This window comes from Gossypium arboreum, chromosome 10 (genome assembly GCF_025698485.1).
Source record: "Gossypium arboreum isolate Shixiya-1 chromosome 10, ASM2569848v2, whole genome shotgun sequence".
Taxonomy (NCBI): Eukaryota; Viridiplantae; Streptophyta; class Magnoliopsida; order Malvales; family Malvaceae; genus Gossypium; species Gossypium arboreum.
The window spans coordinates 67187514-67207871 of record NC_069079.1 but is presented as its reverse complement, the minus strand read 5'-3'; positions in this window follow the sequence as shown (position 1 = coordinate 67207871).

Sequence of the window (20358 nt, the reverse complement as noted above, 5' to 3'; positions counted from 1 at the left end):
CACACCCATGACGAAGCTACTTTAAAAGATGTTAAGTTTGAATGGACGGAAAAGTGTCGAAAAAGTTTCGATCAATTGAAAAATCATTTGACTAAGCTCCAAAGATTAGTGCAACCGAATCGGCAAAGAGTTTGTCATCTATAGTGACGCCTCCCTACTTGGGTTAGGTTGCATATTGATGCAAGAAGGTCGAGTTGTGGCCTATCGTCGAGACAATTAAAGCCACATGAGAAGAATTATCCGACCCATGATCTCGAATTAGTCGCCATCGATTCGCCTTGAAAATATGGCGACATTACTTATTTGGTGAGAAGTTCCATGTATTTTCGGATCACAAAAGTCTCAAATATTTGATGACTCAAAGAGACTTGAATCTACGACAAAGGCGTTGGCTTGAGTTGTTGAAAGATTATGAGCTGGTAATTGATTATCACCCGGGAAAGGCTAATGTGGTTGCGGACGCCTTAAGCCGAAAATCACTGTTCGCTTTGCGAACGATGAATGTACACTTGTCTGTTCTACCCGACAATGTGTTAGTAGCCGAATTAAAAGCCAAACCATTATTGACTCATCAAATTCATGAAGCTCAGAAAGTTGACGATGAGTTGGTTGCAAAACGGGCTGAGTGTGTTTCGAACAAGGAATCGGAGTTTTAAATTGATGATGACGATTGTTTGAGGTTCAGAAGTCGTCTGTGTGTTCCAAAGAATTCGGAACTTATTTCGATAATTCTGAACGAAGCCCATTGTAGCCGAATGGCAATCCACCCGGGGAGTACGAAGATGTACAACGATTTGAAACGAGACATCTCCGACTTTGTTTCGAGATGTTTAATATGTCAACAAGTGAAAGCGAAACATCAAGTGCCTTCAGGGTTACTTCAGCCGATCACGATACCCGAGTGGAAATGGGATCGAGTCACAATGGACTTTGTGTCCGGACTGCCATTGTCAGCAAGTAAGAAAGATGCGATTTGGGTTGTTGTTGATAAACTGACTAAGTCGGCTCACTTTATCCACGTGCGTACGGATTTTTCATTGGATAAACTAGCTGAATTGTACGTTTCTCAGATTGTGAGATTACACGGGGTACCGATTTACATTGTGTCGAATAGAGATCCGAGATTCACCTCGCGATTTTGGAAGAAATTGCAAGAAGCTTTGGGTACCAAGTTGCATTTCAAAGACCGCCTTTCACCCCCAAACCGATGGTCAATCCGGCGGATAATTCGGATACTTGAGGATATGTTGAGATGTTGCATCCTCGAGTTCGGTGGTTCATGGGAATGGTATTTACCTTTGATTGAATTCGCTTACAACAATAGTTTTCAATCAAGTATTAAGATGGCGCCTTACGAGGCCTTGTACGGGCGTAAATGCCGTACACCATTGTTTTGGACCGAGCTCGGTGAGAGCAAAATTTTCGGAGTGGATTTGATTAAAGATGCTGAACAGAAAGTAAAAGTAATCCGTGAAAATCTGAGGATAGCCTCCGATCGTCAGAAGTCGTACGCGGATCTGAAACGAAAAGACGTTGAGTATTAGGTGGGAGATAAAGTGTTTCTTAAAGTTTCGCCTTGGAAAAAGATACTCAGATTTGGCCGTAAAGGCAAATTGAGCCCGAGGTTCATCGGGCCATATGAGATATCCGAACGAGTCGGTCCAGTTGCGTATCGTTTGATTTTGCCCCCTGAACTTGAAAAGATTCACGACGTCTTTCATGTTTCGATGCTTCGACGCTATAGATCTGATCCGTCGCACGTAATTAGTCCATCAGAGGTTGAAATTCAAGCCGATATGAGTTATGAAGAAGAACCGATTCGTATCCTAACTCGTGAAGTGAAGGAGTTCCGAAACAAAAGGGTTCCGCTAGTGAAAGTGTTATGGCTCAAACACAGGATAAAAGAAGCTACCTGGGAACCCGAGAACTCTATGAAAGAGCGATACCCAAATCTATTTACCGGTAAGATTTTCGGGACGAAAATTTCTTAAGTGGGGAGAGTTGTGACACCTTAAAAGCGACCCTAGTCGAATGTGGTTTCGGGACCACAAAACCGAGGTACAAAAATAATTTAATATTCATTTTGATGGCTATGATATGTGTTAATTGTGTGTGACATTTTGATGATTTGATTTAGGGTTATAAATGTGAATTTCACTAAAAGGACCTAGTAGTAAACTTTGAAAGTAGGATAGGAAATGTGTGATGACTAATTAAAGCATGAATGCAAAACAATGGTCTTGCATGTCAAATACCCCACTTTTTATAGGTGGTGGCGGCCATGACAAGGAGGATGGGCAAAACATGTCATAGACATGTTTTGTTGGTGCAATATGGGAGAAAAATTAAACTAAGGTGAGGAATAAAGAAATGAAAAAAAGAGAGAAGGTGTGATCCCCCCATTGCCGTGAGTTGAAGGAAAAGAAAGAAAAAAAATTGTTCATCCTTTCTTTGAGCCAAAACTAGGAAGAAAATACAAAGAGAAAAGAAAAGCTTCATCCTTTGGTTCTTCTTGGCGGTTTGAAAGGAGAAAAGTTGAAGATATTCACCATATTTGCATCTAAGTTAAGGTAAGTTTGATGTTGTGCCATGAGATTCAAGCATGTTTTAGTAGTTAGCTTGAGTTCTAACTAGCCCATGGTTCAAATCTTCACTATGTCATGGAGATAATGTTCGGCTAAGGTGGATTTGTGGATGTCATTTGCATGCTAAAAGTAAAGCTTGTAATGATGCATGGTATGGTGTTGTATGGCATTCGGCCATGGTAGGAAATAAAACAAAACTATGGTCGTTATTCATGTTATTTGAATGAGAAGTGCTAGTAAGGTGAAGTACAAATGTTAGTGTTTGATTTACTAGTGTATATGTGCGTATTAGCCTAGTTTTGAACATGAAACAAAATGGTGTTTAGTCGATACAAGCGACCATACTTGTAGAATGTATCAAGTGTTGAAATCGGCCTCAACATAGATGTGTATGTTCGGCCACATGAACGAATACATATGTTGATGTGTATATTCGGCCTTAGGTAGCCTATTGATGGCTTTAGCTTGACTTAGAAATTGACTAAGGGGAAATATTAGCTAGTATGTTGAATTCGATTCGTGATTTCGTACACATGTGACTCTAATGTCTAATGGATATATGGGCTAAGTACCTTGAGCTTCTCTTTGATGTTTGAATGAATTGTATTGAATTGCTTGATGTAATTAAAATGTGCATGACCATTGTGTATTCGAGCTAAAGGGTGGCCATATGACCATTTAAACTCCTTGTCATATTCGGCCATAAGCTAGCATAATGAGGTTTTAATAAGTTAAATTTGTGTGAATTAGCTCAAGAGCTTAGAGGACCACCGTTGGATAAGGGAAGGAAAAGTGATCGAATAGTCATCAAAATCGTTCGCCACGTCCGAGGTAAGTCTTGAGTAATGACCCTACTTGAATTATATTGAAATGATTTGTCATATTATGGCGGACAGCCAAATGTGCGTAGGGACTAAGTTATAAAGTCAATTGAAATCATGCTCTTTGTGTGTGGCTATTGAGCCGAAATTGGAAAGGTTTGATAAATGTTTTGTGTTTGAGCCTTAGTAACGAGAATGAAATATGGATGTGTCGTGATTATTGATATATGTGTACATGAGTATTTGAATGATACCGGGCTAAGTCCCAAGGCATTTATGCTAGTGATTATATCCGGCTAAGTCCCAAGGCATTTATGCTAGTGATTATATCCGGCTAAGACCAAGGCATTCGTATGAGTTGTTATATCCGGGCTAAGACCAAGGCATTTGTGCAAGTTACCAAATCCGGGTTAAGACCAAAAGGCAATTGTGCTTGTGGTTATATCCGGCTAAATTCCGAAGAAGCTCGGTTGAAGGTGAGCATTTTGGTGCTGTAATAAATTCAATTAATACGCTCGAAAAACCCATACGATAAGGTATGTTTACATGTGCATCGGAAAAGTCGATTCGTTTGAAATAGTGTTCGTTCGATCGACTAACGAACTTTCAGCTCTTAGATAGGTTGATACCTTGTGTGTGTATATGTTGATGAAGTGTGAAGTAAGTATGATTATGAGAATGTGTATTACTAAAGTGATCCATTTAGCTATGTGAATGTAATACTTTAGTCAAAGCTGATTTCATTACTTGAGACTTACTAAGCATTAAAATGCTTACCCTGTTGCTTTGGCTCTCTATTTTATAGATTTTGCTCGTTAGCTATCGGATTCGGGATCATCAAAGTCGAAGTCATCCACACTATCAAAGCCGCCTTTTTGGTACAAATTTTGGTTGAACATTGAAATGGCATGTATAGGACTACTCTTTCGTTTGTTGGTCATAGACCCCTTTGATTTTGTATAAATTTGGATAGCCATGCGAAAATGGCTTATATACACTTTGGCATGGTATCATAATCATTTTGTATGTTGTTCATTAAGAGGTATGGAAATGTTTGGAAACGATTAGCCATTGGAATGGTTAATCATGATCATTCCTTGTGCCATGTATGCTAAAAGGGCTAGTTGAATCAAAGAAATTATGAAGTAGGTAAAGGTTACCTTGAAATCAGATGCTGACAGCAGCAGTGACGTGGATGTGAAAAATCACTAAAAATAGTAGGAATGTAATTAAATAGTGAATAAATTATGTAAATGAACCTTGATGAATCTAATTTCATATGGAAGAAACGAAACGGTCATATGAGTTATATGTTAAGAGATATTAAAGTTCTCGTTAAACAGGACCGGAACGGTTTCTGGATCCCCTGTTCCGACTTTGGAAATTCATTTTAAATTAACCAGAGATAATTAGGAGTCATACCATATATGTATAGATTCCTCTTTGAGTCTAGTTTCTATACAAACAAACGGCATCAGTATTGAATCCCTGTACAGGGAGATATCCAAGTCGTAATGCGTGAAGGTAAGTGTAGTCGATCCCTGTAACAGGGGAGACTTTAACTAATAAAATGTACTAATTGGCCCAACCAAAAATTCTAGAAACAAATTTGTGGATGGACATATGAGTCTAATTTCAGGGAAAAATTACGAAACTGATTTTCGAGCTTTGAAACTCAAGATATGATTTTTAAGGCGACAGTGACGCAGTAACCAGCTTGTCTGGAATATTTTAAATGGACTGTGAAAATGATTAAGTCAAGTTTGTGTGCACCTTGTATTCGACTCCGGTAACGGACTCGGGTACGGGGTGTTACATCCCAGATGTGGTCTTACACGAAAACACATATCGGATCCTATGTCATTACATATGTATCCTAACTATTCCTAAGGTTCGTACGGGGCTTTTCAGATGTCGAAAGTTTGTCGATACTTTCTGGGATGTCTCAAGCTCAACTCATATAACCATTCATCAATGTTAAATATCATATTAATAGTAATATTTCAATTCAAAATACATTTATTTGTATATCGACTTACCTCGTAAGGATTTGGATAGACGGGAACAGCTACTCGACGAATTTCAAATTTCCCCGATCTAATTTCATTTTCTTTAATTCTTAATCTATATAAATTCAAATTTAACTCTTTTATTCATCAAATCATTCAAATCAATCCACAAAAACACATTTAGGGTATTTTGCAAATTAGCCCTCATATTTTTCATATTTAGACAATTTAGTCCTTAATTAACAAAATCACAAAATACACACAATTTCTTTGTACACATGCCTAGCCGAATTCTCATAGTGTTCATACAAGTCCATATATTTCATTTATTTCACATTTTAGTCCCTCAATTTATAAATTTCACAATTTAGTCCAAATTACTCAATTCATCAAAAATTCAAATACAAAATATGTTAACCAAAAACATATCTTTCATTTACCAAAATCTAACTTCTCAAAGCTTATAACTTCATCATTGGCTCAACTCAAAATCATCAACAAAATTAGAAATTAAGACATGGGCTTGATATATACTAAGCAACGATCACAAAAACATAGAAATTATCGAAAATGGATCAAAAACCATACCTTAATCACCAAAATAAGTAGTCGAAGCCTAGCTTGTATTTTCTTTTATTTTCCTTTTGTATTTTCGGCAATAACATGAACAAATGGCTAATTTCATGCTTTTTATTTTATTAATATGGCTTTAATTACCAAATACCAAATTTTCCCTTAATAATAAACATTTATAACATTAATATAAAAGGCCATAATTGTCCACTCAAGCTTACAATGGTCAAATATCAACATAAGGACCTTTCATTTACAAAGACATGTCCAATAAGCACTTGAACAAATAGAAGGTCACTTTTACATTTTACACGATTAGATCCTTTTATCAAATTAAGCACACAATTTATCGGATTTTCATACGAAACTTTCACACATGTCAATTCACAAATTTTAAATGCATAAAATAATATTAAATATTTTTTGATTCGAATTTGTGGTCTCGAAACCACGATTCCAACTAGGGCCTAAACTGAGCTATTACAATTCTCCCCCTTAGGGATTTTCGTCCCCGAAAATCTTACCATTGAACAGATTTGGATATTGTTGTCTTATAACATCTGCAGGCTCCCACGTAGCCTCTTCAACACCGTATTGATGCCACATTACTTTTACTAACAGAATTTTATTATTTCGTAATTCTTTAACTTCTCGAGCTAAAATACGGATAGGTTCTTCGTCCTAAGTCATATCAAACTAAATCTCAATCTTAGACGGAGGAATCACATGCGAAGGATTGGATCTGTATCGTTGAAGCATCGATACGTGAAACACATTATGAATCTTTTCTAGCTTAGGTGGCAACAACAATTTATAAGCAACTGGCCCGATACGCTCAATAATCTTATATAGCCCGATGAATCTCAGACGCAATTTGCCTTTTCTACCAAATCGAAGTACTTTCTTCCACAGTGAGTCATTCAAAAACACATTGTCACAGATCTCAAATTCAATGTCTTTTCGTTTCAAATCTATATATGATTTCTAACGATCGGAAGTTGCTTTCAGACTATCTCGGATTACTTTTACTTTCTGTTTAGTCTCTTTCATCAAATCAACCCCGTGAATTATATTCTCACAGAGCTCAGTCCAATACAAAGGTGTACGGCATTTCCGACCATATAAGGCTTCATTCGGTGCCATTTTAATGCTCAATTGAAAACTGTATTATAAGCAAATCCAATCAAAGGCAAATATTATTCTCACATTCCTTCAAAATCAAGAATGCAACATTTCAATATATCCTCGAGAATCTGAATAATCCGCTAGGATTGACCATCCGTTTACGGGTAAAAAGCAGTACTGAATTGTAATTTAGTACCCAAAACATCTTGCAATTTCTTCCAAAATCGTGATGTGAATCTCGGATCTCTGTCTGACACAATAGATAATGGCACACCATACAATCTCACAATATCAAAAATGTATAACTCAACTAACTTATCAAGTGAGTAATCAGATCATACCGGAATAAAATGGGCTAATTTTGTCAATCGATCAACTATAACCCGAATTGTATCTTTCTTTCTCGAAGATAGGGGCAAACTAGAAACAAAGTCCATTGCCACTCTATCCCATTTCTATTTCGAAATCATAATTGGTTGTAACAAACCAGAGGGCACTTGATGTTCAACTTTAACTTGCTGACAGATTAAGCATTTCGCAACAAATTCAGAGATATCACGCTTCATACTAGGTCACCAATAAAGCTATTTCAGATCATTATACAATTTTTTACTACCCGAATGAACAGATAAACGACTATTGTGAGCTTCATTCAAAATCATCTAAATCATTTCTGGATTTCTCGGAACACAAATTTGATTTTAGAATCTCAGACAATTATCTTTATCAACTCTAAATTCTGAATCAAAATCTAAATTACACTAAGCTTGTTTTTCTAAAATCTCATTATCAATCATCTGAGCTTCAAAAATCTGTTGAATGAATAATGGTCTTGCTTTCAATTCGACTAAAACCGAAACATCATCAAACACAACCAAATGAGCATTCATTGTACAAAGAGCAAATAGTGATTTTTGACTTAAACCATCAGCATCAACATTTGTTTTCCCGGATGATAATCAATAACAAGCTCATAGTCTTTTAACAGTTCTAACCATCTTCTCTGCCGCAGATTCAAATCTTTCTGAGTCATCAGATATTTCAAACTCTTATGATCAGAATAAACATGACATTTCTCACTAAATAGATAGTGGCGCCAAATCTTCAAAGCAAACACAATTTCAGCTAACTCAAGGTCGTGCGTCGGATAGTTCTTTTCGTGCGGCTTCAACTGTCTCGAAGCATAAGCAATGACTTTGCCTTCCTACATCAAAACACATCCCAAACTGTTCAACGAAACATCACTGTAAATTACAAATTCTTTACCCAATTCTGGTTGTAGTAGTACTGGATCTTCATTCAATAAGGCTTTCAACTGATCAAAGCTTTTCTAACACTTTTTGGACCATTCAAACTTCACATCTCTCTGAAGCAATTTCGTTAACGGAGTTGTAATAATAGAATAGCCTTTTACGAATCATCCATAATAACCGGCAAGTCTCAAAAACCTATAGACTTCGGAGACATTTCTCGGAGGCTTCAATCAAAAGTAGCTTAAATTTTGCTCGGATAAACTTGGATACCTGATGCTAATACAATATGGCCCAGAAAATCGACTTCTCGTAACCAGAATTCACATTTACTAAACTTCACATACAATTGCTTATCATGCAAAGTCTATAGCACAATTATCAGTTGCTTGGCATGCTTGGATTCATCACGCGAATAAATCAATATGTCATCAATGAATATGACAACAAATTGATCTAGATACGGTCTGAAAATTTTGTTCATCAAATCCATAAAGATAACAAGTGCATTAGTTAATTCGAAAGGCATAACTAAGAACTCATAGTTGTTGTACCTTGTTCTGAATGCAGCTTTTGAAATGTCTGAGTCTTTTACTCCTAGCTGATAATAGCTTGATCTCAAATCTATCTTTGAAAATACGGTAGCTGTAACACCCCGTACTCGAGACCGTTGCCGGAGTCGGACACGAGGGGTTTGCAAACTTAAATCACTTGCTTTCACAGTCCATTTTAAATATTTCCAGGCAGTTGGCTAACTGCGTCACTGTCACTTTAAAAATCATATCTTGAGTTCCAAAACTCGAAAATCAGTTTCGTAAATTTTTCTCCTGAAACTAGACTCATATGCCCATCTACAGATTTTTTTCTAGGATTTTTGGTCAGGCCAATTAGTAGAGTTTATTAGTTAAAGTCTCCCCTATTACAGGGTGCGACTACACTGACCTTCATGCATTACGATTCGGATATCTCCCTGTACAGGGCTTCAATACTGATGCCGTTTGTTTCTATAGAAACTAGCTCAAAAAGGAATCTATACATATATGGCATGACTTCTAAATGTCTCTGGTTAATTTATAATGAATTTCCAAAGTCGGAACAGGGACTCCAGAAACTGTTCTGGCCGTGTCTCACGAAGACTTAAATATCTCTTAACATACTGTCAATATGATCATTTCGTTACTTTCCTATGAAAATAGACTCATCAAGGTTCGTTTACATAATTTATTCGCTATTTAATTCCATTCCTACTATTTTTAGAGATTTTTCACATTCACATCACTGCTGCTGCTGGCATCAATTTTTTTAAGGTAAACTTTACCTATCTCATGATCCTCCATGGATCAACTAGAGTTTGTCATACATATACCAAAAGTGATCATGAATAACCATTCCCATGACTAACCGTTACCAACATTTCCATACCTCTCGACGGACGACATACAAAATGATTATAATGCTATGATCAAAGTATACTTAAAGCCATTTTCGCATGGCTTATATACATTAACCAAAATATCCTCCCACTACTAGTCTATTCTATACATGCCATAAGATAATCCAAAACATAGCAGTACCAAACAAAGTGGATAGTGATAGTGTGACTAGTTGTTTGACGATCCCCGAGCCTGTAGCTTCCAAATGAGATCTATAAAACAGAGGAAACAAAGTAAACGAGTAAGCGTTACAATGCTTAGTAAGTTTTAAGCGGTGTCAACAGATAACAACCAAATTATAACATAGTTGTTCGTATTTTTATTTCACTCTTCCTTCTAGCATACCATCCCTTTACCGAATATGCACATCTCATCATATATAATAGGCAGATAAATTCTCACTTGATAGTGATCTCTTGTAAACATAGGTACATTACATATTTTCACCTAACTTTCCACATCGACCAAATGCACAATAATCATTGAACAGTCTTATTACTTTACTCACATATGCATCATATAACGACCTTGTGATTTAGTCCAAATCAAGCTTAAATATAATCTCAAAATACATACCTGACCAACTTAACGCATTGAATGTATTTATTACCAATTGTTACTGTGGAGTCGTATAATCTTACGCTTTACTCGAATCTTCAGCGAAACCTTTAGTTCGGGGCTTACCCGGACAAAATCTCCACCCGTGGTCATCGGGTCTTACCCGGACATAATCTCCACACGTAGTCATCGGGTCTTTAGAGCTCGAATATAGTACGAGCATGGAGCTTACGGACATTAATCGGGATAATATTCTCGCATAAAGCCCAAGGGTTTTAACCCGGATATAATCTCGACACAAATGCCCTTCGGGACTTATCACATTTATACACTTTCACATCCATCACATTGGCCACTCGGCCTTATCACATATATACACTTTCACATTCATCACATTGGCCATTCGGCCTTATCACATATATGCACTTTCACATTCATCACATGGGCCATTAGGCCTTGTCACATATATACACTTTCACATTCATCACATCGGCCATTAGGCCTTATCTCATATATGCACTTTCACATTCATCACATTGGCCATTCGGCCTTATCACATATATACACTTTCACATTCATCACATCGGCCATTAGGCCTTGTCACATATATACACTTTCACATTCATCACATAGGCCATTAGGCCTTAGCACATCTATACACTTTCACATTCATCACATCGGCCATTAGGCCGTATCACATTTATACACTTTCACATTCATCACATCGGCCATTAGGCCTTGTCACATATATACACTTTCACATTCATCACATCGGCCATTAGGCCTTGTCACATATATACACTTTCACATTCATCACATCGGCCATTAGGCCTTATCACATATATACACTTTCACATTCATCACATCAGCCATTAGGCCTTATCACATATATGCACTTTCACATTCATCACATTGGCCATTCGGCCTTATCACATATATATATCTCATACATATTTCATATTTTTCTTGTACATCGATTTCAGCAATAGCTTATAAGCAACTCAAATAGTTTCATCAAAGTTTACAACAAAATCACATATTCACTACAAGCAGTTTTCCTGAGCAACAGTCACTAAATTGTTTATAAATGGAGCTACAAAACTCAAAATCAATTGCTGTTAATTTTCCCCGAATGTAGACTCATGTATCTTTCATCCATAAAATTTTCAGAATTTTAGGTGTGGCCAATCAATACCAGATTTTTCTTAAAGTTTTCCGCTATTTCACTTTTCAACTAATCTGACCACTCCTCACTACGAATCAGATTTCTCAGTGTACAGAATTCAAAATGTGTTATATTCAATTTCATTTGAAACTAGACTCATTAAGGAGTCTAAGCATATAAATTTTACCTTATAAACATTTTTGTACAAATTATAACGATTTTCTAAAAACAAAACAGGAGATTTCGGAGTCATTCTGACACCGTCTAACACAACTTTAAATATCTCTTTATAGGAAATTTCTTTGCTCACACGGCCTCTTTTATAAGGAACTAGACTAATTAAGCTTTGATTACATATTTTATTCAGCCTATAATTCCACACCAACAATTTATGGTGATTTTCTAAAATCACATTACTGCTGCTGTCCTAAGCAAATTATTACAATTTGCTCTTAAATTTCCAAGTCCAAACACTTATGAACTTACCATTTGAGTTTAAAACATATCATGGCCACATCATATCTTATTAAATCAACTCATTATGTTCTATTATGATTGAATTTACTCAACGTTTAATCACTTAAAACTTACCTCGAAAGTGGTCGATTTACTAGATATCCACGGCTATTCGCTTACTTCCTCTTTTCCCTATCCGACTTTGATCCTCTTTGCTCTTAAGCTTAAGTAAAACAATAGATTTGCTTAAGTACTTAACTAATATTATTCACTTAACAATCACATTTGGCAATCACATATCATTTAATCTATTTCTAAAACAATAGATTTCAATATGTATCATATTTATAGTCAAACATAGCAAGAAAACTAAATAGGCTTTACTAGCCACACTTAGTTCTATTATAACATAACTCCACTTACTTATATGCACATTCGCACAAGCAAACTTCATTTCAATTTTGCCACTCTTGAACTTATCCATAATATCCTAAGTTCATTTAGTAGCTAGGCAACAATTATACAAATCAACAAGCATTTAACAACAATGTACTTAACCAATCCTTCAAGCATACATTCGGCAATATATATATGTTAATGACGAAAACACTTAGGCCAATTCTAAAACTTCCACAAATCTTCATGCTTACATGCCATAACCGTATGGTTCTTATCACACTTGGACCACAAAATGCATAAATTTCCCAAATTCTAATTACTATCATAAGCTCAATTTAGCACTCATTTAGCACTTCAACATAGCCGATTGTCATTAAGCAATTAAGCCACAACTATTCAATTTTTTACCAAGCTCAACTCATCTATAATCAACCTTCAATACACTAAAGCATCAAAAACAACATCAAAAAAAATACAAACATCCATGACCGAATGTCATCTTCATAAATTTACAAAAACATTTGCCATGAGCTAGCTTCTATACTTGATGACCACTCCAAATATACAAAGATTTTCAATGAAAGAGCATTAACATACCTTAATCCCCTTAAAGGTGACCAAATGCCTTAACTTCAATTTCTCCCTTTTTCTCTTTAGGTACGGCAATGGAGAAGAGAAAGATGAACCAACTTTGTTTTTATCACCCATTTCTTTTAATATAAGTCCATACTTCATATTATTTATTCATTTAACATTTAATTTATTAATATAAAAGGCATAAAATGGCAATCATCCACTAGCCTTGCCGTCCACTAACTTGAGGGAGGGATATTTGACATGCAAGTCCTGATACTTTAAACCATACAATATTTGGCCACTACAAATCAACCTATCACATTTTCAAGTTTCTCACATAAGTCCTTTTTAATAATTCCACATTCAAATGACAAAATTAAAACACGATACTTTCACACATGAAACTTTACATATAATAAACATAGAAAATAAAATTTATATACTTTTGTGACTCGATTTTGTGGTCCCGAAACCACTTTCCGACCAGGGTCAAGTTAGGGGTGTCACAGTAGCTCCTTTCAACTGATCAAACAAATCATCAATTCGAGGCAGAGGATACTTATTCTTGATAGTCACTTTGTTGAACTGATGATAATCAATGCACATTCTCATCGTACCATCTTTCTTTTTCACAAACAGAACTGGTGCACCCCAAGTGAGAAACTCGGTCTAGCAAACCCTCTATTGGTCAACTCTTGCAACTGAAACTTTAATTCTTTTAGTTTAGTCCGAGCCATTCTATACAGAGCTATTAAAATCAGAGTAGTTCTCGGTACTAACTCAATGCCAAATTCCACTTCTCGTATCGGAGGTAATCCAAAAGTTCTTCAGGAAACACATTAAGGAATTCATAGACAACAGACACTGATTCAACTTTCTTTTCTAACACTTTCGAATCGATTACATAGGTAAAGTAAGCTTCACAACCTTTTCTCACAATACTTAGAGATTTCATTGACAAAATAATAGTTGGTAACCCATTTAAATTACTAGATTCAATTCGAACTATTTCATCATTCTTGTATCTCAAATCAATAGTTTTCCATTTGCAATTCACAATAGCATCATGCAAAGTTAACCAATCCATAACTAGAATTATATCAAACTCATCAAAAGGTAATAACATCAGATTGACTGAAAAACAAATGTCTCGAAACATTAACGGACAATTCTTGCAGACTTTACCAACCAAAACACATTTGCCTTGGGGGTTTGATACTTTAATTACAATTCAGAAGACTCTACGACAAAGTCTTACTATTCACTAAATTCATGCATATATAAGAATGCGTTGATCCAGGATCTATCAAAGCAATCACAAAAGTATCATAAAGTGTGAAAGTACCCGAAATCACATCTGGAGATGAAGCTTCTTCACAATCTCAAATAGCATAGGCTCTGGCAGGTGCACGAGCCTCGGATCTAACAATAGTGTCTTTTGTTTCTCTCTGACTGCCACTCATATTTCCTGTATTTTTGGGAGGACTACCACGAGATGCATTGCCACTTGGGCTCGAATTTTGCACAATCTCTTGCTTGAAAGATTCAGGGCAATTGCGGATAAAATGGTCTAATGATCTACATTTGAAACAAGCTCGATCATACAGTTTACAATTGCCGAGATGTCTTTTACCATAGTGTTTTCACTCAGGGCGACCAGATCGAGCATTTCCAACACTGACAACAGATGTAGCTGGAGCTCTGAAAATCGAATGCGATCTAGCACGATCTCTACTCGAATGTCCCACATTAGCCTTTGAATGGCTATAATCATCTTTAAACTTCTTTGATGCAGATTGAAATGACTTGCTCGATGATCTCTTTTGAACTTCTCTAGCTTCTGAATCAGATTTTATTTTTTCTTTTCTGAGTTCTTATGTTTTACATGCTTGTTCAACAAGTACAACGAATTCTTTAATCTCAAGAATCCCGACTAACAAAAGAATATCTTCATTCAGACTGTCTTCAAATCTTTTGCATATTATTGCCTCAGTCGAGACACGTTCTCTTGCATATTGACTTAGCCTCACAAATTCTTATTCGTATTCTGTAACAGACATACGACCTAGTTTAAGCTCAAGAAACTCTTTACATTTCTGGTCGATAAATCTCCGACTGATGTATTTTTTTGGAATTTAGCTTGGAAGAAACCCCAAGTAACTCGTTCCCTTGGAACCACTGATATTAAAGTCTTAATACCAATGATAGGCCGTATCTCTCAAAAGCAAAACAGCACACTTTAGGCATTCATCGAAATTCAATAACAATTCATCAAATACTCTTACCGTATTCTCTAGCCAAAACTCGGCTCTCTCAGTATCATCACTAGTGGTAGCTCAAAACTCTTCGGCCCTATATTTTCTAATTTTATCGACTGGAGGCTTATTCATCTGATTCAGATTAACTTGTGGCATAGAAAGGACTTGTAGAGGATTGACAGGGGTTGGGGGTTGTTGAACAACCGGATTAGTTCTTATGTACTGACTAAACCAATCGTTCATCATTTGATAAAAGGCTTGTCTAGCCTCTCCATCATGGCTACTCGTAGCCGGTCTAGAGTCAGATGGCGTTATCCCTTGTGCAGGAGCAAGCGCATTGCTCTCGATATCGTCAGCTACGGCTCGTTCGGGATCCATTTGCTTAAAAAAAACAAATTTTTATTGTCAGGATTCATCACACTATCGCAGTTCATAATAAGGCATGTATAGCTAGACTCACATATGCTACGTTAGTCCTAGAATCGACTAAATCGTAGCTCTGATACCAATTAAATGTAACACCCCTAACCCGTATCCATCGCTGGACTAGGGTTCAAGGCGTTACCTAACAAATCAGAACATTTAACATTTATTTCACAATCATCATAGCATCATAGTCATACATCAATTCAAAGTCCCTTACATAAGTCAACGAGACCTTAAACATGCTTTAGAAAAGGGTAGGGACTAAACCGAGCTCATACAAATTTTTTTGAAAATTAAACATTTTTCAAAGTTATAGAGGTCACAAGCCCGTGTGAATAGGTCGTGTGCCTCACACGTCATTAAACACGCCCGTGTGTCTATATCGTGTCAAATCATGGCATGCATACTGACTTAATCACATGGCCATAAGACATGCTCGTGTGCCTTGGCCGTAGTTGAAACTAAATTGGGTCACACGGCTAGCCACATGCTCGTGTGCCTTGGCCTTCCTCAAGACTAACTTAAAATCGTAGGTACCCCCGGGGACACACGACCATACAACATGACCATGTGTCACACACGGCTGAGACACACGCCCGTGTATCTACCCATGTGGGAAAAAATAGGCTATCTGAAAAGCCAATTTGCCACCCCATTTGGGCTAATCCTACAAGCATCAAACCAAGCACATTTGCACTATAATTTCAGCCAATTTCAATACCAAAACATACATCATTCATGCCATATTATTGACAACAAATTCATGCCTGTAACACATACCAAAACATGACATCCCATAAGTCAAAATCATACCAAAACATATGGTTTCATAATCTCTAATCATATAATCAAATCTTATGCCAAAACCTTATCAAATTCCATACTAGGCACATTCCAAAAACTTACCAATTTGACCAACTCTCTTGGCCATCCAAAACACTTCACATAGATAATATTGCATCACATAATTCATACCAAAAACTCATTTATATACACAACCAAAACCAAGCCAAGTCACATGGCTAGATATATACACCTCACAACACATATTCAACTACTTCTAGCCTATACATGCCATACTCCCATAATTACACTTTCAAAATGTACCAAAATAGAGTTGGATAGTGTGGTGATGATCCTCGATGATACCCGAGCTCCCGATAACTACAATATCTATAAAAAAGTTGAGAAACACACAAAGTAAGCTTTCAAAAGCTTAGTAAGCCATATGCAAATAAACATATCATTTAAACATAAAATACATATGTTCCATAGCCAAATACTATCACAAATCACATAATTCATATACATTTCTCATATTTCCAATTCAATTCCACATATAACATATTTTCTCATACTTATATCACATATCAATAATTTCACATGTACTTACCTTTTGTTCTCAAATATAATATACATTTCAAATGTACCTGAATCGAATGCACAATTTATATATTCATTCTTTTCTCGAAATGCCCATTGAACAGTTCAGAATCATAAGGCAACATGTGTCGAAAGGCAACACGCCCATGTGACCAACTCGACATGGTTGTGTTGATGGCCCGTGTTGCTCACATGGCCTAAGCACCCTGGGACACACCCGTGTCCTGCACTCATGTAGAATTAATTTCTAATTCACACCTACAGGGGTTTTCACACGGCCATGCACACGCCGGTGTCATTGGCCCGTGTCCCTCACACGGCCACGACACGCCCGTGTCCTAGCCCGTGTGCAAAAACATGGATATTCTATTTTTGATGTCAACATGCTCATAATGTCACATGACCAAGGCACACGTTTGTGTGCCGGGCCGTGTCCTTCACACGACTAAGACACACGGTCGTGTCTCTGCCTGTGTGTTTATCACTATGCATACTGACTTTAAATTTTTACGTACAGGGGACACACAGCTAAACAACATGCCCATGGGGCTGACCGTGTGTAACACACGGCCTAGACACACGCCCGTGTGTCTACTCGTGTGGACAAAATAAGCCTATTTACCAAGCCTCCTTGCTACCCTTACAAACACCTATTTGTATAAGATCAACCAAGTTCAATACCAACATAATATGAATAACCTAAACACCCATAACCATTAGAAATTTGCATCATCACATTGAATAATAATTAGCATTAGCCAGCATTCATGCCCTATATAAAATGAGTATCTTAAACACATATGAGCCAACACATTTTGCCTATTTAACAAAAAGCTAAACAAAAGACTCGATTCCCTATACATGCCAGTAAACAAAACAATTAAACTAACTATACGAAGCTCTTGAGTGATAGTGTAATCGAAGCTTTTGACGTTACTGGATCTCCGATGCTAGCTTGGCAGCACTATAAGGAAAGAAAAGAAAGGAAGGTAAGCATGTAAGCTTGTAAGTACATATATACAAATAAAGTGTAATTAAAAGAACATATTTATCAAACGATAAATTGACATGCATAAAAGATTTGACTCACTTAGACTTCTTGATCTTATTATTCCATTCATTCATATATGCTTAAAGACATCTCGTCATAGACTCAGGCTTTATCCATGAGTTCAGTCTACGTGCCTCATCAAATTTTCACCAACTAAATCTTTGCATTACCCGTTGAACGCTCGGAATACATAGGAATACGTAGGGAATTTTCATATAAATGTCATATAGATAGTTAGGGCTACCTCATAATATGATGTGCTCACATTTGAGCTACTCACAGACCTTTTTATCAAGTAAGGACCCGGACCCCATAGCTATTATGTAACGTTTGCTCGTTGAGCCACTCACAGGCCTGTGCACAAAGCCAGTACCTGGACCCACGTTACCTATAAAGTTCATCTCATGAAATCAAACTCAACTCATGAGTTCAGACCACATAATTTTCATTTGCTATATCTAGGGTTCAACGGGATTTCAAGTTTAACCGAATAGCATCACATTTGCTCACAACGTATTATACTCGAAGAACATGTCATTTACACATTCATGGCAACAATTTAAACTTTAGATACATAACCACAATAAGCTAATTGCACATGCATACCATCAAGGTATTTTTAAGTAAGTTTTGTTAACACATTATTTACATATGTACTTACCTCGATACAAAATGATGAAGACGATCTTAATCCTCGTAAAGTTTATTCTTACCTCGATCAAGACCCGAATCACATTTTTCTTGATTTAAATTATTAAAATTCATTTATTTCATCAGCACATCGATTTATACACTCAAATTTCATAATTGGGCAAAATGACTATTTTGCCATTAGACTTTCACAAAATGACCATTGTACCCCTATGCTCGAAAATTGATTTTTGTCAGCCTTCTTCATATCATAAGCCTAGCCGAACCCTTTTTACTCTTATAGAAATCCAAAATTTCAACTATTTCACCCATTTATCATCTATTTTACAACTTATACAAAATAGTCCCTAATAGGGTTTGCATGAGAAATCCCTTTACAAAAGTTGTTTATTACCCATCTAAGACTCATAGTCTTCCATAAAATTTCAGTTATCAACACACATGCTTTCATGGTAAAACCCTAGACTCTTGTCTATCTTGCAAAATCGTCCCGTCATTTGAAAGCTCATGCTTCAAGGGGTCCAAAAATGTAAAAATCATTAAGAGAACTCATGAGAATCACTTACTTGCAAAGGCTTAGAGTTGCTGAAATTTTAAAGCTCAAAAACCCCTCTAAGGGCTAAAAATTTCGATGGTAGGAGAAGAGAATGAAAGGATGAAGTCATGTTGTCCTATTTTATTAAATTAAGTCTCCAAACCACCTAAACTTTTGACTTTTTGACCAAATTGTTCCCTATGGTTGGGCAAGCTTTTAGGAAAAGGTCTAATTACCCTTTAAAAACCCCCAAATTAAGGTTCATTGCAATTTAACACTTTTAGCTAACAATTTAAGACTTTTATACTTTATGCGATTTAGTCCTTTTTCACAATTAAGCAAGCAATCGCTAAAATTAATTAACCAAAACTTTCATGTACTTATCTAATCATGCTAAAATACATAAAATAAAATAATATATAAGAAAATAATTTCCTCGACCTCGGGTTAGTGGTTTCGAAACCACTGTTCTGACTAGCCCCAAAGTCCGGCTGTTACAATTCTCCCCCCTTTAGGGATTTTCATCCTTGAAAATCTTACCGGTAAAAAGGTTTGGGTATTGGATTTTCATGATTTCTTCGGGTTCCCATGTGGCTTCTTTCACGCCCGTGTCCCTCACACGGCCACGACACGCCCGTGTCCTAGCCCGTGTGCAAAAACGTGGACATTCTATTTTTGATGTCAACATGCTCATAATGTCACATGACCAAGGCACACGCCTGTGTGCTGGGCCGTGTCCTTCTATAACACCCCGAACCCGAGACCATCGCCGGTGTCGGACACGAGGGGTTAACAAGCCAAGTCCACATATTTTGTCCACCAATTTGACATTTCCAGTCAGGCTGGAAAACTGCGTCACCGTCGTCTTAAAAATCATATCTCGAGTTTCAAAACTCGGAAACTGGTTTCGTAAATTTTCCCTGAATTTAGACTCATATATCCATCCATGGATTTATTTCTAGAATTTTTGGTTGGGCCAATTGGTGCAGTTTATTAGTCAAAGTCACCCATGTTACAGGGATCAACTGCTCTGACCTTCGCGCGTTACAACTTGAATATCTCTCTGTACAGTGCTTTAATACTGGTGCCATTTGTTTCTAATGA